Genomic DNA, 24,489 nt, shown 5'->3' on the forward strand with positions numbered 1-24,489 from the left:
AATTTCTTCATTTCTTGCCTTCTGCTTTTTTTTTTCTTCACCAGCGCGACAGCACAACCATGGCGACAAATCTTCAGTGAACTCGAGAGCCACACCGACCACTCGACTCTAGATCCGACAACGGCGACACCCCTACTCCGACTCCGACGAACACCGCAGCAAGGTACTTAACTCCCTATTTTATTTTAATTTTTTTTTGAACTCATGGAATTTACGTTAACTACGAACAAATTACAAACTAAATTTTTATTATTAGTTGCATTCGAATTGAACAAATAAATTAAAGAAACTAAAATATAAACTGAAATACCTTAGGATTGTTGAAAAATTATGTATTTTATTGTTATTTCCATTTGAAAAACGAGAGTCCCCCCTTCTTTACATTTTTTGTTCGGGTTTATATAGCCTGAATTATACATTTTTTAGTTTTTTTTTCAACATGTTTGAAATTGTGGATGCCTTTGTTGACTTGTGGCTTGTGGATGAAGCGGTGATAATGGAGAAATCGGTGGGTAGGCTTATAATGTGGCACCGATTATTTTTTGTTGACTTGGTGATGTTGGTCGTGATCTCCGGGGAAAAGTACTGGGCGAAAAGTAGTGTCTACACGTGCATAACATTAGATTCCAGAAACTGTGCTAAAAATGATGAAAAATTCTTTTTTTTTGGAGTCAAGACTGAACTTGAAGGCATGACTTTGGCATGACTTAGCTGACGTGGTATCCAGTCATTATCTTCTAGAAGGTCTATTAAGCATTTCATGAGGACAGAAGACTCAGCCAAAATTTAAAATCAAATTTAGGAATTATCTTTATTTTTAGTATTTAATTAAAACAATTTGTGTAAGTATCTTTTGTATTTTTTTAGGATTTATCTTAAGCATTTTTAGGGTTTTTAAGAAGCTATAAGTACCTTCCTTGTGGTGAGCTTCAAACATATCTCAGATTGACTGAATTCTTTGTTATAGTTTTCTTTCTTCTATAAAGTTTTTACTTTTCTTTTTCTAGTTTTTTACTTTTATACTTTTCATTGTTTTTTCTTTTAAAAATAATAATTATGATTTCTATCATACTTAGCGAAGTTTTTCATAACCAACGATGAAGTGATGACACAATTCTGATCATAAGAAATGAAGCACTCAATACCCTTCGGGTTACATTTTTGTTTTCATTTTCAGTTTTCTAGAATCATGATCGATAATCAACCATACTTTTATAATAAAAAAACGTTTTCTTTTCAAAAAGTACATGTTGGATTGATTGTGTTTTCGATTAACAGTTGGGAGGAAGGATTGTCTTGTAGCATATTCGACTTCCTGTGAACACATTTAACTACAGTCCGCTAAGGGAAACTAAGATCGATTCGATTATCAACGAGACACTATAATCCGAGTCAGGGTTTTTCAAGGCTTTTAAATTAAAATTAGCGCTATTAACGATTGTCGTGATTAATCACATAAGGATTGATAATTGAAAATTGGTTTAGATTGTTAGTTCAATTGAGAGAAAACAAGTTATAAGGGTTGAGCCCTGTAAATTATACCCAATATGAATCCGAAACTTAAATCTATTTCGATGATTGACGGAATTTGAGGCAAAGTGAAATCCTGAGGCAGATTTTTATTATGAATTTTACTTCAAAATTACTTTCTTTCAAATTTTACTTTCTTCGAACACAACCTGCCATTTTTACTTTCACTTGCAATTTCCGCCTAGCCCAGACACAAGACCAATTCATCGACTAGCCCAGAAGCAAACCAATTCATCGACAATTTCAATATTCCTGCGGATCGATCCTGCTCTCTCCATACTATTCTTACTTTATTTTTATGAGATTAAAGTATATTTATTTGACTTCAAATGACACGTTGTCAGCTTTTCATAAGAAAAACACAAGCAAAATGTCCATTCCTCACGAAATACAATTTCAGTCTTGGGACGTAAAAATGATTTTATTGACATTGCCTAAACAGGTGAATTGTTATAGGACTTTAGGGTATTTAAAAAAGGAGAGAAGACGAACGCATTCTTACTGCTTAGAACAATCAAATCCTGACCAGAACCTTCACACAATCTGCCTCCTCAACAGTTCAAATGCTTTGTTTATATCTTCTAGCTCCACTTCATGTGTCAAGAGTTCATCAAGATGGATTTCCTGTGAAAGAAAAAAAGAGAACAAAAGAACATGCATAATTTCAGAAAATCCCTTTCATATACGATTCTATGTTATGTATACATGAGTGAGTGCCAGAAAAAAAAATTAAAAAATCCGCATTAATAATAGGAGTGAGATATTACGGAAAAAACCCATGCATAATGCTAAATGAGACTTCAATGTTTACCAAAATCATCATTTGACTAGTATTCTTTTTTTTGAAGTATTTTGACCTCCAACGTTTTATTTTGGGCAAAATCTCTTTATGGAAACTATTAGTTAAGACATTGTTAACACTCCAAAATAAGAGTCTTTTTATAAAAATAAAACGTTGAAGTCAAAAAATTTCCCAGAAAAAGAGTAAGATCAAAGTTCTTATTCTGTCAAATATTACGGATCTTCTTGCTTTAATATAAAACGTTAGGGTTAGAATGCTCCAAACATATAGTAGAGGACAAGATGGCCATTTTAATATACATTGAATGCTAATTTTGACATTATACCAAAATATAAAGAAATAATCTTATTTATTTATTCTCATCAATGTCTTAAAACAGCTAAATGTTTTATACTAGTTATAATCGATCCTTATATATATATATATAATAAGATAACATCTTGAAAAGATTACTTTTATAAAATCTTGTATAGATGTTAAAAGATCGGGATCCTGTAATCATGAGAAAAATTATTATAACTAAAAACAATACCTTATTTCTGCATCTTTCAAATAGGATTGGAAAGTCAGATGTGGTTTTTATTCCTCCAAAAACTTCCCTTCAGTGTTCTTCCGCAAATGATGGGGAAGAAATTTATCTGCAGACTTAAGTCATTCCCTGTCCCTATCATATGGTTGTTCCCTTTCCCTGTCCACCAGTGAAAACCAGACCATACCATCAAATTTTTGGAAAACATCCCTCCGTTACTCTATTACCATACATTTCATTACAATTTACTCACCAGTTTTGTGGATTCAATGGCTTCATTGAGCAAGGGTCCAACCCCGGTGCACTCGAAGCTATAGTCCACACCCTTTCCATCGGTTAGTTCTCGAACCAATTCGCTGACGGACTTATCGGAATCGTAAGGGTTTATGAAATCCGTTATCCGAAAACTAGTCCCTTTTCTTTCTTTCTTGGGTTCTTGTCTATGCCGATTATTTTACTAGCACCTTGAATCCTTGCTCCCTCAACTACCTGTTGATTTAAGAACACATTTTGCAACGTTTGATGTTATGAAATGTTGCGATTTAGTAACTATTGATAGTGGACTAAACGATGTAAGATCATACCCCTAATCCGACAGTTCCGAGACCGAAACGGCAACGGATGAGCCCTCCTTAACCTTAGCCTCCTTCCAAGCAGCCCCAAATCCAGTTGAATATCCACATGAAAGGAAACTTGCATGTGAAAGGGACATGCTTGGATCAACCTTGACGGCATACTTGGCATGTATAACTGTATATTCACACCAAGTAGGAGAGCCAAATGCGTGGTACAAGCTTTGGCCTTTGATGGACATTCTTGAAGTGCCATCCAATTGTTGGCTATCCGAAAGCACAGGGTACTTTAAGCACATTGGTCTGCCCGGACGCGCAATTCTCACACGATTGACATTCTGCAACATAAGTTGGAATCACAATATCTCCTAGTTTTAGCCCATTGACTTCCTCACCATGCTCTCCACCACTCTGAAAGTTGCAGACATAACGTTTATAGCTCCTGGTTTCGTTTTTTCGTTTCGATCATAATGGAACATAGAACAGAGGGATCGATTTACCCGACGCCTTCGTGCCCCATTAGCCGAGGGAAAACTGGCTGAAAGAGGGCAAAGAAGAGTTCATCAGCAAACAATGACATCTAAGTGGCTGAAAAAAGGTTACTTACGGTTGGGAATCCGTTGGTGGACAATATGTCAGAGTGACAAACACTGGCACATAGCATTTTAACTCTAACTTCAGATGGTTTTGGTGGTTCTACTTGTATCTCTTCCACATTCATTGCCTCCCCTTTTCCCAGCATACTATTGCTGCCATGTACACATGCATCAGTAGGAAGGAGATAAGATTTTAATAATCTGGGGTGATTATAAGTAATATCTCTCCACAATCTTTTTAGTTGTTAACAATATACGACACAACTGTTCTAATCAATATTCTATTTTATCACTTATGTCATTCGATGAATTCAAGATATTGTAACAATTAAATGTACTAATCGGAACTTTTAAACTTGCTCCTGTAACGAGTCGAGTCAGATGTCTGAAAGCATCGGAGTTTTGTTTCCGAACATGCTCCGATTCTTAAGATCATCATTCAATATAACAAAGAATCCGAACTCATGAATGTTGATTAATCATATTCTAATTAAAACAATAATGGTAAAGTTCAAGTTACCTTTGCATGTTATGACTTGACAGCTGCCCTTGGTCATTGTTAGGCGATGACTTTGCTTTGGTTGCAGAACAGAAACTTCACAAGAACGAAGAAGATCATTGCTGCTTCTCTCTCCATCTGCAAACATAAATAAACTAGCAGAGTGTGGGCACCTTTCTTGTCTGAAAAACATTAAATTAGGACTGGGCACCTGTCCACCAACCTGGCCACGCTTAGCGGTTATTTCGATACCAGCACAAGGACAAAAGAGAACAACAAATATCACGTTATAGATGCTAGTAATTTATAACAGATAATAGTTATCTTTATCTCATTTCTACGGAAATATATATTACTTTTAAATGAAAAACAAGTGAATTTAAAGAAATCAAGAATAGAAATTTTTGTTACACTCCAATTTTAAGGCTTCGCTTTAAGTTATTTGGATCGATTCGGGTCGTATATCTAGTTTTGTTGAGTCTTCCAACGTGAAATTTCTACATACATAAGAACTCAAACCTCAAAATTTGAACAAGATTTAAAATAGTAATGTCATTCGAGTTTCATCTCTTTATTTTAAATATAAGAAATTTGAAAGACTGTTAATCATGATAAGCAACATCTATCTTCAAAATTGCACAAATTTGTACGAAACTTCTTTTAAAACAATAAATTATACAATACAATAGTTACATTATTTATTATTATTATTATTATTATTTCTAATAGTCAGTACTAACCGGTATTATTTTACATCATCATTTTTAGCTAACAATTTCAAAATAACCTCAACATTTTATTTTATATATTACTGTAAAAACAATTTGTGCTTAATTGTATGAAAACGTGGAGGAGTCGATTGAGAGTGGAGGTTCAAAAGGTATGCGATTTATTATTTAATGTATATTATATAAAGACATAATTATAAAATTATCAACGTTTGTATAAATTATCATTTTGTGTCGTATCTTTTTCTTGGAGTATTTTAGCCTCTAATATTTTATTTTAAAGTAAAATGTCCGTTAATTAAATGAAAATCATTAGTTGATTAATAGCTAGTTCTTCCTATTGACGTGATAAATCCATATGTGATGCCACATCATCAAAAAATATTTTAAGTTATTTTAAATATTTTTTTTTAATAAATGTATATGTAATTAATGAAAATTATAGTTTACTTTAAAAATATTTTTTTCTGACGTGTATTACACATAAATTTGTCACATCCTCATGAAACATTTATTATTAGTCAACTAAAGATTTTCATCTAATTAAAGCATATTTTGTTTTGAAATGATAACGTTAAAAGGTTAAAATACTCAAAAGAAAAGAATAGAACAAAGTGACCATTTGTACAACATTAGAAGATAATTTTATCATTATATCTTATATAAAGTGATGAGGGTCACCTAAAAACTAAAATGATATAATAATGATGAGGTTCACCTAAAAATTAAAATGAGAATTAAAATAAGAGAAAATAACCTCAGTGACCAAAAATCCCATATAATATACGATTTTAACAAACTTTTTCCGGATTTGCCAAAATGACCAACAAAATCGCAATGCGATCGCTAATTCGCAACGCGATCTCCATTATCGCAAATTCGCGTTGCATTTCGCGTTGCGATAGTTGGAAATCGCGTTGCGATGGTATACAGTGTCGTTGCGATTTTCCCAATTCGCAATGAATAAGTAAATCGCAACGCGAATTGGGAAAATCGCAATGCGATACTGACTATCGCAATGCGATAATAAAAATCGCAACGAGATACTTACTTTCGCAACTCGATACTGACTTTCGCAACGCGATAATACATAATCGCAATGCGATTTTCAAAGCGCCATTAGTATCCTGGCCAAGTATTTTATTTTTAAATTCCAAACATGAATATTAATATATTGGAACACTGAACTGTCCACATATATCCCGTAATCATAACTCATAACCTAAAACCTAAAATCACAACTCAGTCCCATCTCCATCTCTCACTCTCTCACCCATCTCCGACGAAATCCGTCCCCATCTCTGGCGAAATCCGTCTATCTCCATCTCTCAGAGCCACCCTCACAATCAGAAATGGAAAATCAACCAAATCAACCAACGAGGGTTAGTTTTTTTAATTATTTTCTTTTTGAATTTTTTGCATTATTATTAGGTTTTTCATATTGAAATTGATGATAAGTTTACTGGTAATTTCAATAATAGATTAACCATTTCACTTAGATTGCTTATTAAATCAACCAAGAATCGCAACGCGAAATGCAAATCGCAACGCGATTTTAGTTTCGCGTTGCGATTCTCTCGTTGCGATAGTCATTTTCGTGTTGCGATTTTCATTTTCAGAAACTATTCTTCTTCTGCAAATTGAAACTTGAATGAATTGCATTACTTCAACCAAAAAACAAAGACAAATACGAAATTCACAGTGTTGCATATTTAAGTTTGAAGAATAAACTACCACTATTTATGTTTATTATTGTTTTTGGTATATCTTCACAGTGTAGTTTTTGGTATATCTAATTTAGTATGTTTATTGTTTTTGTAGAACTTTTATTCGGCTCAATTGACCTTGAGAAATAAAGTCAGCCTGGCCAAAACAATTGCGTCGAAGCTTTCACCTGCACAAAGAAAAATGTTTGAGGATACATGCTTCGGGCCATGGCTGAAAGTACAACATCCCGGTGGAGATGCGATGTTGACACACCTGTTTCTTCAAACCATGACTAGCGATCTACCAGAGACTATACAACGTCGTGATGAAGAGATATGGTTTGATTTTCCACCGGCGTATACGTGTTTTAGACGGGAGGAGTTTTACTTAATCACCGGTCTACGCTTCGGACACGATGATGTAGGTCGGTACACTAGACACATTACCCGCCCATCATGGCTATCCCAGGTTTTTCCTGAGCTGGAGAGGCCGAGTCTACACGTAGAAGACCTGACAAGATTTTTGAATAATAAAGATGGTTTACTCGGATGGATGACGTCGACGTTGTCCGAGTATGCCTTCTAATTCTTTTGCATGCCGGCTTTTTAGGCAGAGAGGCCAGACAACCTATTCCAAATGATCTAATCAAATTGGTAGAAGACCTAAATGCGTGGAACCTGTTTCCGTGGGGCTCGTATTTATGGAAAGCTACATGGAATAAGTTATCGTCTGCCTTGAATGATCGAAAAAGTTTGCATGGCGATGGTTCCAAATACACTTTGACAGGCTTTATTTGGGCCTTTAAGGTAAGAATTTTTATATGATGTTTCCAAATTATAAGTAATTATTTAACAATTACTAATGTTTGTTATTATATTGTTTGTAGATTTGGATATTTGAGGCCTTTCCCGCCATGAGACATATGCAATAAAAACTTCAAATGATATTCCCAGGGCTATTTCCTGGAAGAGGAAACGGACCTTGCAATGGGAAGATTTACTACGGTATTGACAATAAATAATGTAAGTTAACATAAATACTACCATATGTTTATAAACAAGTTATTACTAGTACACGTTTAACTTTGTTTGAGCTTTATATTGTTAGGAGGCCAACACTCCTCTACAGAGGCTGACACCCACGGAAGCTGAGCTTGCCACTGATTGGTGGCAAGCTAGTAAGCGTTTTTTTGATGGAACGGTTGATGAGCATCCTTCACTTCGGGAGCCATCACCTCGCCCAGAGCTATCACCTCACCCAGAGCCATCATCTGATCGACCCGGCTATACACCTCCACAACGACAACCATCACCTATTCTGTCACATCATCGAGCCTCTTCTCCACCATCACCGCAAGATAGGCGACCGGCAAAGATGCCACGACGTTTATCTCCCTGTTCTCCACCTCCACCTCAATGGGGTACTTTACGCAAAGACGATGGTGCATGGCGTGTTGAGGTGTCTACATTACGCGGTGAGGTAGCTGCTCTACGTGAGATGGTAGCATCGTTGTAGAATGAGGTTCATACTCTACGCAACGAGGTAAGTTTAAGATTTTTCATACTCGTAATTCATTCGGTTGCTGCCAATACTGCTAAACTGTTTTTGTTAGTATTTGTTTTTGGTTTTGTTTTTGTCTTTTGGTTGAAGTAATGCAATCCATTCAAGTTTCAATTTGCAGAAGAAGAATAGTTTACTTTCGCAACACGAAAATGACTATCGCAACGCGGAAATGGCTAACGCAATGCGAAATGAAAATCGCAACGACAAAATCGCAATGCGAAATGAAATCACAACGACAAAATCGCAATGCGAAATGAAATCGCAACGACAAAATCGCAACGCGAAATGAAAATCGCAATGCGATTTGTGTTTCGCGTTGCGATTTTGTCGTTGCGATTTCATTTCGCGTTGCGATTTTGTCGTTGCGATTTTCATTTCGCATTGCGATAGCCATTTCCGCGTTGCGATAGTCATTTCGTGTTGCGATTTTAAGTTTCGTGTTGCGAAAGTAAACTATTCTTCTTCTGGAATGTTATATATGTTGTCCTTTTAAATGTTTATATAAGTGCTTACTTCTGGAATGTTATCTGAGCATTTTGTGAACTATGATAGAATAATGATTTGGGTGAATACAATGCTAGTTTGAAATATTTGTCTTGGTTTAATATCATGTCTATTTATTTATTGATTTATGTATTAATTTTTTTTAGCGGTCCGATAAGGTGGATGCTTTACGTCGGGTTTTCCTTGCACGACGGAGTTCACGCATCAGACGGCGTGGACGTGCTATTACGTCTCCGTTCACCCCAATGGTGCGAAGACTCCGCAAGAAGAAGCCCGACTCACCGGTCATCCCTCAAGAGTCCCCTCCAATCGTTCAAGAGGCCCCTATTCTCCCTCAAGATTCCCCCCCACCGTTCAAGAGGCCATTGTCATCGTTGAAGAGGTCCCTCCCACCATTCCAGAGCCCGATTCACATGGGGTAATATATCGAAGTATTGAGAAACCCCCACGGTTCCGGACATGATGGATGAGAGTTGGCTCTCGTATGAGTTACCGGCTAGTACCCTTCCGGTATCTGAAGTGGAGAGGTGACAACTACCGGAAACAATTGTGGATAATACCCTTTGGGCTAAGACCGCAGTTGATTTTTATCTACATGAGCGGAGCCAAGGGTGTTATACTGACATCAGCAAACTCAACGATGAAATGTTTTTGTTGCTTGATCGGTCTTGGTGGGGTGTGCTATTAGGGGTTGAAGATAGTGGCTATTTGGATGGGGAGGTAAGTCTTATATTTGTCTTATATATGATTTTGATTAATTTGTTTAAAAATTAATGTAATTCACTAATATATGTATTTTTTTGTAAAACAGCATATCGATGCGTGGGTGTCACGTCTACTAATAATAAGGAAGCTTAGGAAAAATAAAAAAAATTCGCTATATACAATAATGCCGACGGCTTTTCACGCAGTTCACTTGAAGAATCAACGAGATGAATCATTTTTGTTGGGCAATGGACAAGCTAAACTTTATCCTGCATGGTGGGAGGTCGATAAGGTTAGTGTTTATTTTTTAAATTTTTTAAAGGTGTTCATAAATAAGTGCGCAAATAAATGAATTATTACTTATGATCGCAGGTGTTTATCCCTGTTTTGGAACGTCGTCACTGGCTTCTCGTCCAACTTCAGCTCCCATCCCTGAAGATAATAGTGTATGACAGCATGATCAATTACATATCACTGTCTGATTTGAGAGATATTTCAAGGGATGGAGCTCTCATTTGGCTAAATTCTTGGATGGGATTAAGTATTGGAGTCATTCTGGACACAAGAAGCCAAAGAAGTTCAATGTCACAGTTGTCAGAGACGAGACCGCGCCACAGTAATCGCCGGGAGCCAGAGGGGATTGTGGTCCTCTCGTATGCCTTTGCTTGGCGCGTTTGACGACGGGAAGCACAGAGTTTTTACCTCCCACCGATAGAGATAGAGCTGCAGTAGGCTTGTGGTTTTGGCATTATATGGCTAGAGCAATATATTCGAGACGCTGCCTACCTGCATCCGTGTTATGAAAGTGTCCATTGTTAATTGGTAAGTCAAATGCAAGTTTTGTTAACATATATACTCCTTTTGGTTTCAAATGTTTGGTTAAGTACCTAGAATTCATAATTTGCTGTTTGTAGGTTTTAGATGTGTAGGAAGTCTTGTTTGAGCAAATGTTTGGTTCTGCAGGTTAATCCTTAAGTGAGCTGCGTGAAATGGATGTACGGGGTCACAAAGTTGTTGATTCATTGATTCAATAATTGATGAAGAAATAAGAATTATTATTTTTTGATTGTTTAATTGATTTGTAAAAGATGATTTGTAAATGTTGATTTGTTAATTGATGTGTACATAATTTGTGTTGAAATGTAATAGTTGATTTGCTGATTTTCAATATGCTTTATGTTGAAGGCAAACATACTATCGCAACGCGAAATGGCTATCGCAACGAGAAATCGCAATGCGAAATGAAAATCGCAATGCGAAATGAAAATCGCAACGAGAAATCGCAATGCGATTTTCATTTCGCATTGCGATTTTCTCGTTGCGATAACCATTTTCGCGTTGCGATAGCCATTTTCACGTTGCGATAGTCAAATGAATGTCTAATAATTGATGACAACTGAACAGATCATAGCAATGTTCAAACTCAAGTTACTAATACATGCCTAACTGAAAATGTTAAAAGTGCACACATAAAATACACATAATGCAAGTTTTGTTAACATATATACTCCTTTTGGTTTGAAAATGTTTGGTTAAGTACCTAGAATTCAATAATAATTGTTAAAAGTTTATGCATGTTAATCCTCGTTGCCTTTTTCATTTCGCATTACGATTCTATCGTTGTGATTTGCATTTCGCATTGCGATGGTCAAATGATTGCCTTTCGCAACGCGATTCTGACTTTCGCAACGAGATAATACAGAATCGCAATGCGAGTTTCAAAGTTCGCAACAGGTTTTAGTTTCGCAAGCCAAATTTTTTGTGTATATATATATGCAGCAGCAACAACTCATAACCTAAATCCCTAAATCGCAACTCATTCCATCTCCATCTATCACTCTCTCCGGCGACATCCGTTCCAATATCCAACGACATCCTTCCCCATCCGGCAACAGGTCTTAGTTTCGCATCTCGTTAGTTTAGTTACAACCATGAAATCATCTAATGTTAATCATGTTTGGATAGATTTGTGTTTCGGAGGGTCATGGGAGAATGTTCATGGTGTTTTCCAATATATGCCTTTACCCATGAATCTTCAACTAAAACTGTCATTAAAGAAGTTAACTTATGAAACCCTAATGTTACGTGTTTCAAAGAAATTGAATTTAGAGCCCCTAAGTGGATTTAGACTATCTTATCAGAGAAATGGTAAAGTTTATTTGTTAACCGACAATGAAGATGTTGAACGATTCATTGCTTACATTAATGTTTCAAGTGATGATGTTACATTGTATGTTGTTGAACCTAGAAGTAGTATTGTTGGGTCAGTAGCGGGTAGTAATCAATTAAGTGGGTCTCAAAACCCACAACCTTTCTCTAATCCAAATCCAAATCAACTTTCAGCACCAAATTCCGGTTTTCGTATTGACCAATTAGACGATGATGAGCCAAGAGAAAAAATTGTGAGTACTAGTCAGTATTCGAAATTTGATCTTGGTCAATACCCGGACTTTGATATTGGTCAATACACGGATTTTGATGATGTTTCAGAAGAAGAAACAGACCATGCGTGTAATGATTTTGATATTGGTCAATACCCGAATTTTGATGATGAAACACCCGTTGCCGACGATGTTGTTGATGATAATGAGGAGGAAGTTACGACTGTGAATGAACATGTTGAACATCCATTCTGTAATTCATATAATCCTGAAGAAGAAAAAGAAGAAGAAAAAGTCCCCGAAGAAAAGAAAATGCCACGGGAGTATAACTGGAATATGCCAGAATTACTTCAGTTACCGGAAGAAGAGTTGGCAAAGAAAGCAGTTGATTGTTACACAAAAGTTATTCGTATCAAGAAAGATGATTGTTTGATACAAAGTAAGACTTGAAGATAGCTTTGTATACGAAATGTGTGGAAGATGGCTATCAACTAAAAGTTAACAAATCAAGCAAAGATCGTTTCGAAACAAGGTGTACGATTGACAAAAACTGTACGTGGCGTATGATTGCAAAGAGGATAAAAGATTGCGCAATGTTTCAAGTTAGGACTTTTATTGATAAACATACATGTTCAAGAACCCAAGTTTTTCCTCACCATAGACAGGCAAACAAAAAGGTGTTGGGTGGTTTTCTGGCTGAGTTAATGTTTTGAATGGCAGGGTATATCGGGGACATGAAATTATGACTGACATGAATGCTCAGTTCAAGATTAGTATATCATATTCTCAAGCTTGGAGAGCCAAATGTTATGCCTTGGAATTGTTTAGGGGGTCGCCAGAAGCATCGTTTGCCCAACTGCCGGCTTATTGTCACAATTTAAAGCTGAAAAATCCTGGGTCGGTAACTCATATCAAAACAGATAGAGATGGACGCTTTGAGTTGTTGTTTATCGCCATTGGTGCTGCGGTTAGTAAATCAATATAATTCTGTTGACTCATTTCTATTAGTTACATGCATTTCACATTTAAATGATTATATTTCTTGTGTATATTATTTTGTAGATTCGTTCGTTTATTACTTGCATGCGCCCAGTTATTATAGTTGACGGAGCACATTTGAAAGGTCGATACCTTGGAGTAAACTTATTAGCAGTAGCCATGGATGCTAACAATGGGATATTGCCAATAGCTTACGGGGTTGGCAAATCTAAAACCTCTGATTCATGGACATGGTTTATGGGGCATCTTAGGGATTGCATAGGTCCTATTAGCAATCTGACAATCATATCCGATAGGGCAAACTCAATTGACAACGTTGTTAGAAGGTGTTTCCCAGATGCTTTTCATGGACTTTGTGGTGTTCATTTGTATAGAAATCTAAAATCAAGGTCTGCTGGTATAAAAAAAGCACAAAATGGACATACTGGAAGGCTGTAAAGGCTTATCGGGAAGTGGATTTCAATAAGCATATAAACTGTTTAAGACGTGTTTTGCCTCAGTGTGCTCAAACACTAGAAGATGTCGGGTTTGAAAGATGGTCAAGAGTACATCAACTTGGAGCAAGATATGGTTTCATGACGTCTAATAGTGCAGAATCAATTAACGCTCTAAGTCGTCATTCCCGGAAATTACCCATTACTATGTTAATGGAGTTTTTTCGAGCCTCTATTCAATAGTGGTACTACAAGAAAAGAAACCATGCATGTATTATTTCTTTGAATTCGTAACTTATCATATATTTTACTAAGTATTATTTATTTAAATTTACAGGAACATTGGAACATCGTGTTACACCATGGACTGAAAAAAAGATAACGAAACGTGTTGTGAAGTCAACGTCATGGAGAGTTGAACCATGTTCAAACACTTTGTTTGAAGTACTGGATAATAACTTAAATGGGCTTGTCGATCTAAATGCAAGGACGTGTAGTTGTATGAAATGGCAAACATTTGGTTATCCATGTGGCCATGTTATAAAAGTTGCTCTTCATCTAAACCAAGATGATTCAAGCACATACGCTATGGATTGCTACACTACAGAAGTATATCGACAGACTTATGCCGAGATTGTCTACCCTATTTCACATCCTTCTGAGTGGGACATACCAGATGACTTACAAACAGTTTTTCCACCAGCCATGGACAGAAGGCTACCTGGCCGACCAAAAAGTCACGATCGTATACCGTCTAAGGGTGAAGAGAAGAAGAGATTGACATGTAGTCGGTGCAAGGAAAGTGGTCATACAAGGTTGACATGTGGATCACCAGTGCCATCACAATAATCTTTTCCTCTACCAAAATATGGATCATCATCAAAATCCAAAGCTCATATGGTGTCAAGAAAAAGGCAATCAAAATCGCAATCATCTTTAAAATCCCAATCACAACTGGCTTCACCTTTTGGGACTGTTAACTTAGGTGATTTTTAAATGCAAACGTTGTATTATGTAGATTTTATGTGTGAACTTTTAACATTTTCAGTTAGGCATGTATTAGTAACTTGAGTTTGAAAATTGCTATGATCTGTTCCAGTTGTTATCACTTAATAGGCAATCATCTTAATGTCCATCGCAACGCGGAAATTACTATCGCAATGCGAAATGAAAATCGCAACGAGAGAATCGCAATGCGAAATGAAAATCGCAACGCTAATTTCGCAACGCGAAATGAAAATCGCAACGAGGGAATCGTAATGCGAAATGAAAATCGCAACGCGAATTTAATTTCGCGTTGCGATTTTCATTTTCGCGTTGCGATTCTCTCGTTGCGATTTTCATTTCGCATTGCGATAGTACTTTTTTCCTTCAAAATAATGCAGATTGAAATCAACAAAATCAACCATTACATTTCAATCAATTAAACAAGCACAAATAAGAATTATGTTAACATCAATTAAACAAATCAACTTTTACAAATCACCTTTTACAAATCAATTAAACAATAAAAAATAAGCAATAATTATTAGAGAAAATAACACTTCTACTATTGAATCAACTTTTGCAGCCATACATCATTTTCACGCAGCTCACTTCTGAGATTAACCTGCATAAACCAAACATTTGCTCAAACAACACTTTCTACACATCTAAAACCTACAAACAGCAAATTATTGAATTATAGGTACTTAACCAAACATTTTCAAACCACAAGCCTATAAACATACCAATTATTTATGGACATTTTTATAACGCGGATGCAGGTAGGCAGCGTCTCGTATATATCGATCTAGCCATATAATGTCGAAACCACAAGCCTACTGCAGCTCTATCTATATCGGTGGGAGGTAGATACTTATACTTCCTGTGATCAAACGGTCCAACGCCAAGCATACGAGAGGACCACAATCCCCTCTGGGTCCTTTCGTTTGTTGTGGTGCGGTCTCGTCTCTGCTAACTGTAATATTTAGCTTCTTTGGCTTCTTGTTTCCAGAACGAGTCCAATAATTTATCGCATCCAAGTATTTAGCCAAATAAGAGCTCCATCCCTTAATAATATCTCTTAAATCAGCCAATGATATGTAATTTATCATTCTGTCATATATTGCCTTAAGGGATGGGATCTGAAGCTCGACGAGAAGCCAATGGTTACGTTCCAAAACAGGATAAACACCTGCAATCATAAGTAATAATTCATTCATTTGCGCACTTATTTATGAATACCTTTAAACTCAATCTAAAATAAACACTAACCTTATCGACCTCCCACCATGCAGGATAAAGTTTAGCTTGTCCATTGCCCAACGCAAATGATTCATCTCGTTGATTCTTCAAGTGAACGGCGTTAAAAGACGTCGACATAATTGTATACCGTGTATTTCTTTTATTTTCCTTAAGTTTCCTAATTATTAGAAGACGTGACACCCCCATCGATATGCTGTTTTACAAAAAAAAGACATATATTAGTAACTTACATAAATTTACAAAAAAAATAATCAAATGAAAATATAAGAAAAATATAAGACTTACCCCTCCATCGAAATAGCCATTGTCTTCGACCCATAATAATACGCCCCACCAAGACCGATCAAGCAAAAAATAGATATCATCATTGAGCTTGCATATGTCAGTGAAACACCCCTGGCTTCGCTCATGTAGATAAAAATCAACTGCGGTCTTAGCCCAAAGGGTGTTATCCAGAATTGTGTCCGGTAGTTGTTTCCTCTCCTCTTCAGATACCGGTATGGTACTGGCCGGTAACTCATACGAGAGCCAACTTGAATCCATCATGTCCGGCACGTCAGAGGGTTTCTCAAGAATCCTACATATGACGCCATGTGAATCGGGCTCTTGAATGGTGGGAGGGACCTCTTCAACGATGACAGTGGCCTCTTGAACGGTGGGAGGGGACTCTCGAGGAATGATAGGGGCCTCTTCAACGATAGGAGTGGACTCTTGAGGGATGATAGGCGAGTCGGGCTTCTTCTTGCGTGTCTTCACACTATTGGGGTATACGGAGACTTAATAGCACGTGCACGCCGTCTGATGCGTGAACTCTGTCGTGCAAGAAAAACCCGACGTAAAGCATCCACCTTATCGGTCCGCTAAATAAAAATACAAATATCAGTAAATAAACAGACATGATATTTAAACAGTGAAAACAAAGATAAATATATTTCAAACTTTCAACCAAAAGACCAAACAAAGACAAATACTAACTTCACAGTGTTAAAGTAAAAAGTTTAGCAGTTTTGGCAGCAACCGAATAAATTTACTAAGCAATCTAAGTGAAATGGTTAATTTAAGTGAAATTACGAGTAAATTTATCATCAAGTTAAATATGGAAAATCTTAAACTTACCTCGTTGCGTAGAGTATGAACCTCATTCTGCAACGATACTACCATCTCACGTAGAGCGGCAACCTCACCACGTAAAGTAGACACCTCCACACGCCATGCACCATCGTTATCGCGTAGAGTACCGATCTCCTCACGCAAGGCATTGACCTCATCACGTAACTCCCTTGACTCATCCCGTGGAGGTGGAGAACAGGGAGATAGAAGTCGTGGCATCTTTTTCGGTTGCCTATCATGAGGTGATGGTGGAGAAGAGACTCGATGATGTGACGGGATAGGTGATGGCTCTCGTTGTAGAGGTGTATAGTCGGGTCGATCAGGTGATGGCTCTGGGTGAGGTGATGGCTCTCGAAGTGGAGGAAGTGGAGGCTGCTCATCATTCGTGCCATCAAAAAAACGCTTACTAGCTTGCCACCAATCAGTGGCAAGCTCACCCTCCGTGGGTGTCAGTCTCATTAATGGAGTGTTGGCCTCCTAAAAATATAAAAACTAAAACAAAGTTAAACGTCTACTATTAATAACTTGTTTATATATGATAGTATTTGTGTTAACTTACATTATTTATTATCGCATATGGTATTAAGTCTTCCCAATCCAACATACGTTTCCTCTTCCAGGAAATAGCCCTAGGAATATCATCTGAGGATTTTAATGCATATGTCCGCATGCTGGGGAAAGCCTCGAATATCCAAATCTACAAACAATATAATAACAAACATTAGTAATTGTTAAATAATTAATTATTTTTGAAAACATTATATAGAAATTCTTACCTTAAAGGCCCAAACAAAGCCTGACAAAGTGTATTTCGACCCATCGCCCCGCAAACTTTTGCGGTCATCAAAGGCAGACGACAACTTAGTCCAGGTAGCTTTCCATATATACGAACCCACGGAAACAGATTCCATGCATTTAGGTCCTCTACCAATAATATTAGCTCCTGAGGAATAGGTTGTCTGGCCTCTCTGCCTAAAAAGCCGGCATACAAAAGTAGTAGAAGGCATACTCGAACAACATCGACGTCATTCATCCGAGTAAAACCATCTTTCTTATTAAACAATTTCTTCATGTCGTCGACGTGTAAGTTCGGCTTCTCTATTGACTCATCAGGAAAAACCCTGGATAACCATGATGGGCGGGTGATATGACAGTGTACCGGCCTACATCATCGTGTCCGAATCGTAGACCAGTGATTAAGAAGAACTCCTTCCGCCCAAAACAAGTATACGCCGGTGGAAAATGAACCATATCTCTTCCTCACCACGTTGTATACTGTCGGGTAGATCGCTAGTCATGGTCTGAAGCCACAAATGGGTCAAACTAGCATCTCCACCCGGATGCTGTACTCTCAGCCATGGCCCGAAGCAGGTTTCTTCAAACAATTTTCTTTGTGCAGGTGAAAGCTTCGAAGCAATTGTAGTGGCTAGGCTAACTTTATTCCTTAATGTCAATGAAGCCGAAAAAAATTTCTACAAAAAAACAATAAACATACCAAGTTAGATATACCAAAAATTACACTGTCAAGATATACCAAAAACAAAACAATAAACATAAATAGTAGTTTATTCTTGAAACTAAAATTTGCAACACTGTTTTTGTCTTTTGGTTGAAATGAAAATCGCAACGAGATAATGAGAATCGCAACGCGGAAATGACTATCGCAACGAGAGAATCGCAACGCGAAATGACTATCGCGACCAGACAATCGCAACGCGAAATGAAAATCGCAACCGCAAAATAAAAATCGCAACGCGAAATGAAAATCGCTACGCGAAATGAAAATCGCAACGCGAAATGAAAATCGCAATGCGATTTTGGTTTCGCGTTGCGATTTTTATTTCGCATTGCGATTATCTCGTTGCGATAGTTATTTCCGCGTTGCGATTTTCATTCTCGAAACTATTCTTCTTCTGCATTACTTCAACCAAAAGACAAAGCAAAGACAAATACTAACTTCACAGGCCAAACAGTTTAGCAGTATTGGCAGCAATCGAATGAATTTAATAAGAAATCTAAGTGAAATGGTTAATCTATTATTGAAATTACCAGTAAACTTATCATCAATCTCAATATGAAAACCTAAAATAATGCAAAAATTTCAAAATAAAAATAAAAAAAACTAACCCTCGGAGGTTGATTTTCCATTTCTGAATGATTGTGAGGGATTTTTGACTGTGAATGGTTGTGAGGGATTTCGCCGGCGATGGGGACGGAAATCTTCGGAGATGAGGACGGATTTCGCCGTAGAGAGTGAGAGATGGAGATGGGACTGAGTGTTGTGTTTTTGGGTTTGAGGTTATGAGTTGCGATTATTGTGGACGGTTCAGTTTCCGAGTTATTAAGAAAAAATTCGTGTTTGGAATTTGAAAAAAAAAATGCGCGTTATTACGAATGGCGCTATGTAAATCGCGTTGCGAAAGTCAGTATCTCGTTGCGATTTTGTATTATCGCATTGCGATAGTAAGTATCGCATTGCGATTTTCCCAATTCGCGTTGCGATTTACTTATTCGCATTGCGAATTGGGAAAATCGCAACGACACTGTATACCATCGCAATGCGATTTCCAACTATCGCAACGCGAAATGCAACGCGAATTTGCGATAATGGAGATCGCGTTGCGAATTAGCGATCGCATTGCGATTTTGTTGGTCATTTTGGCAAATCCGGAAAAAATTGGTTAAAATCGTATATTATATGGGTTTTTTGGTCACTGAGGTTATTTTCTCTTAAAATAATTATAATTATAATGATAATGATGATGATAATAATAATAAACGGGTCACGGGTGGGTATAGTTCCCACTATTGGCATAGAAAATAAAGTGGTCATTGTCAAATTTCAAGTAGAAATATCTTTGGCATAGAAAATAAAGGGGTCATTGTCAAATTTCAAATAGAAATATCTTTAATATGTGCATATATAGTAAAAATAAATCTTAGGTGGGGTCAATTTTGTTACTCTTTAGATTCAAAGAATAATATATGTTAAACGAACCAAATGACTTCAATAGTAAGATAATTGTTGTTATTTTTTGAGGTTTTGGGTTCGTACACCATGAATGTCAGAGGAATAAGCGTTCAATATTAAGTGGTTGAGAGTTATCTTTAAACAAATATTATTACCTTATACTTACCCTAAATTAATAAAAAAATTAATAACCTTTGCTTACTAGTATGTCTCCTGGGTCAATGTTTACATCACACATTAATAGATCTAACATTTTAGCAGAATCACAAATTAAGTGATATCAATGATTAAAAAGTTGTTATTATCCATTAAAGATTTGAGTTTGAACATGATTCTACAAGAGTATATAAATATTTTATTATTAAACGATTTAGAATCTTTGAAATATATATTCTCTTGTAGGTAATAAAAAAAAACATTTCATTAGAAACTCCACTATTGTGGAGGAAAGCAATGTGGGTTGACCTATAATGATATGATAAGCGTATTATGAGCTACATTAATTTAGGTTCAACTTTTAAAATTCACGTAGATCATTAGTTGAGCGTAAAAAGATTGGTGGGCCCCATAACAAGGTTCATATTTGCTTAGTTTCAGGGCATTCGAATGAGGCTAAAGTTATGATGAATATCTGTATATTTTTTTTATTGGAAATGGATAATTCTTTTGTATCATTCATGTTATTATATTTATTCAATTTGGTCTCTTATGTTATAAGAAAATTGATAAATTGGTCCTATCAACTTTCACTTTTATGATTAAGTCCTTCTTTTATTGATTAATGATATGTAAATTTAATTTTTGATTTTTGAAGGGCCGAACTGAGTGAAAAAGGCTGCACAAAGGACTTGGAAGCTTATTTAGAAAATTCAAAGCTAGGATTTCGAGGTAATTAAATTTGAAGCAATATTAGAGGAAATTGCATTATGAGTATAATCATGATGACCTACCGGAATCTGAAGACCGTATTTAGAGTGTTGCATATCTAGATTCTAGATCGATCCTGCTATCTATTAAAAATAAAGAAACAATATCTAATATGCCCTAGATTTCGAGTCAACGAGTATGAGTTGACCCGAGGGTCTATGAACCGATTCGTTGGCCATTTTTGTATTCTTTTTTTTTCCCATTATTTTCGAAACAAAATAAGAAAAGAAGGGTCTTGATCTAGCTTACCTTGCTGTGTTTGGGTCTTCTCCAGAGTCGGAGTTGTTCACGAGGTAGTCGAAAAGTCGTAACGTTGCTGCAAGTTGGAAAGTCGAGGCCTACATCCATGTTAGGGGTCGGTTTGAGCTTCTAAACACTCGGTTGTAGGGGTTTAGACAAAAAAAAGACACTTTAGTTTTCGTTTGGCCAGGCTAGAGTTTACCCGACCACCGTTGGTGGTGGTCGGAGGGGAGGCTAGTTCCAATCTATGGCGACGTGAGCAGCGACCGTGCTCTTTGGGGGTTATGGTTAAGAGATAAAAGAAAGGGTGAGGGAGGCTTTTAAAAAAAAGGAATAACTTTGGTTTAGTTTTGGCCTTATCGGCCGTTTCTGGTAGTGACCGGTGAATACAGTAGACACCGGTGTGTGACGGTGGTCAGCGGCCGCATGGTGAGGGGGAGTTGAGAGAAAAAGAAGCTTTTTTTTTTAATTAGGGTTTTTATTTAAAAAAAAGAAAATGTGAGACTTATTTTTAAGTTTGAGGGCTAATTGCGTTTAGATCCAATACTTTGCGCATGTTTTTCAGGTTAGTACCTAGATTCCTTGATTTCGGGATTTACTTTGAATGTTCAAGCACTAATCATGCTATTTTCCGTTTTTATGTTTTAAGTGTTTACTTTTAGGATATTCTCGCTCATACCCCTGAATCATTGCCATGTTTTCTCATTTTGGTCATTTGTTTTGTTTTGTTTTTAGTTAATTCAAATGTGTTGTCCTTATTGAGTGTTTTTCTCATTCTTGTGAATATTAGTAATTACCAAGTGTGAAAAAAGCGAAAAATTGTGCGCTAGTCCCTCTAGTTAGGCGTGTTTTTGTATTATGGTCCCTAAATTAAAATTAGGTCCTTGAATTATTATGTTAGTTTTAATTTAGTCCATATTTTGAGTTTTTATGGTCATTTTTAAATTTGGTCCTTGAATTTTGTTGTTGACTTTAATTTAGTCCTTAGATTAATTATATTATTGATTAACCTTTTTCTAATTAGTTTGTTAAACTTTTATTCATGATTATTAATTAAATTTGTATTTTTTATTTTAGCATATTTAGATTACTTTATATTTTAGATTTAGTCCTTACATTTAGATTTCTTTAAATTTAGTCCCTTGTTAGGTAGTTACCTTTTTTAATTAGTTATATATATTTGTTTTGAATGTTGATATGTTACATATGTGCGAGTACGCAAATGATTTATTTACGAATCACATGACATCATTTTGCATAATATGTATGATACCCTCACAAGCATTACTCGATTGGATTCAAATAATTGGATTAAGGGTAATACCATTTTATTTTACAATTATCGTGAAGTGACTATCTTAACGTATAAAAATGTTACATTCGATGTTTTTAAAATGAAATCGTATCCCGTCAAGTGAAGACCTAAAAATTTGACTACACTTAAAACTTGGGAATGAGAGAAAAAGAAAAGAAAAAGAAATATTAATCTATTTAAATTCTTTGAGAAAAGATCGTTAGAACTTATAAAAAGTCCGATCTCGACGTCTTTAAATAATCGAACATCCTTCTTTCTAAAAGGATTGATAATTTTTATTTAATTAATTTTTATTTTATTTTATTCATGCATTTGAAAATTGAATTAGTAATGATTTTTTAAAGGGGATAAAGATATTTTTTTATTTCGATTGGAGTAAGAACTGAATGTCTCAAGGTATGAGAGGTCTTTTCTTCTCGATAGGAAATAATTAAATATTATTATGTTTCGTTCTAAAATTCAAGGAATAATGTTTGAAGTTATCTTAAACTAAATTGAATTTGAACTTGTAGATTTCATTGCAAAGACAATTAATTAATCGACTAGGTACCGATTTAAGGCACTGTGGGGGTGCTAATCCTTCCCCACGCGTAATCTACTCCCGAACTCAATTTTCTGGTATGCAGACCATAAATTTATTATTTTAATTAAAATTAATACTTTTATTAAAATGAAAATATATTTTTGGGTGCCCAATCACACCCTAATCAAAGTTTGGTGGCGACTTCTTGAACCATTCTTTTTTTTTCTTTATAAACGAAACAACATTCGAAGCCATATTTTAAAAAAAAAATCACATCTTTAATTAAAAATAAAAAAAATTAAAGTTGTTGTGTTTTTTAAAACAAAAACAATTTCGACAGCTTGGCTACTCTGCTGGGGACTTTTTTTTAGAGAGTCGAGCCGATAGTCAATTAGTTAATTGTCTTTGCAAATAAAAATTATAAGTTTGTTCTACTTCGGTTTTGATTCCTTGTTTGATTTTAAATAAATTTTTGTTTGCAATTTGATTAACCACTGAATAGTTATACTAATTTGTTTGCTAATGTGTTTAGATTTATTGTACATTTTTTGGATTTGAGGAATGAGTTTGTATGTTGTGTGATTGTGTGTTTTTTGCTTTTCCTCACACACTGTGCACTTGCATTATCATAACATGAGCTAAAACCCTGCTCCATCCTATTTAAGTAGGAGTGAGAAACTACTCCCTCGTGTGGTTTTCACCTCCATACGGGATAGTGAATCACTCCTGGATCTAATGCCTTATGGTCCTCGTGATGATTTTCACCTCGATATGGACATAAGGAGGTGTATTCCCTCGAATTGAACTCAATCCGAAAGCCTGTGATGGGTCAGGATTGAGGGTTTGGCAACCCAAGGGGGCAACGATAAGGACACTTCAAGAACCTTTTACTTTAGAGCCAAACCCATCATATATTGAACCTAGAATCCGAAACTAGGTAGAGCCTAATCCAAACCTTAAGAATCCCGTGAGGAGAGTACATTAGGAAAAGCTTTTTTTGCATCTTTTAATTTTTGTAGTATAATTTTACTTTTCTAATAAATGTATAAGAACTAGAAATCATGTGGCTATGTTTCTTTTATTCCGAATAAGCATGCGAATTAGGTGACATGAGGTTAGGATATATATGTTGAACAAAGCATGGGGGCAGAAAACATGTCTGGGTAGAACTGGTATAAAAGCATGTCAAGGTAAATACCTTGTTGGGTAGGATCTTTTCTTTTCATAAATTTTTTTTATGTTTTTTGGTTTAGTGGTACTAACAATTTCTTTTGTTTTATCATATTTTTCTCTGTCTTTTTTTTGCATGTGCATTTTCACATCATAACCAAACAAGGTGTTAATTCGCAAGTGATTGACCAAATTAGGTCTTCATATCGACATAAGAGTTCCATAACAAGGTAGTCAAATCCGTAAGGGCAATGACTTACAGACAAAGTTGATCGATGAAAGAAGAGCTCAAATTCGATCAAAGACTCCTATTAAATGAACAAAGATTGAGATGATACTAAAGAGTCAGATGCTAGTCAAGAATGAGAAGACCCTTCACGAGATATCAAGGTCGCTTTCCTCTTGAAGAAACCCACAAAAATTGAGGTCTAGAGATC

General features: G+C 36.0%; 1 pseudogene; it reads right to left on the reverse strand.

Annotated features, from left to right (window-relative positions):
* Nucleotides 1-2,878: 2,878 nt before the first annotated feature.
* The window catches only part of LOC120195175, a 35,694-nt pseudogene continuing 14,083 nt past the window's right edge, over nucleotides 2,879-24,489 (reverse strand).

The sequence above is a fragment of the Hibiscus syriacus genome, unplaced genomic scaffold, assembly GCF_006381635.1.
Source record: "Hibiscus syriacus cultivar Baekdansim isolate YM2019G1 unplaced genomic scaffold, ASM638163v2 tig00117009_pilon, whole genome shotgun sequence".
Lineage (NCBI taxonomy): Eukaryota > Viridiplantae > Streptophyta > Magnoliopsida > Malvales > Malvaceae > Hibiscus > Hibiscus syriacus.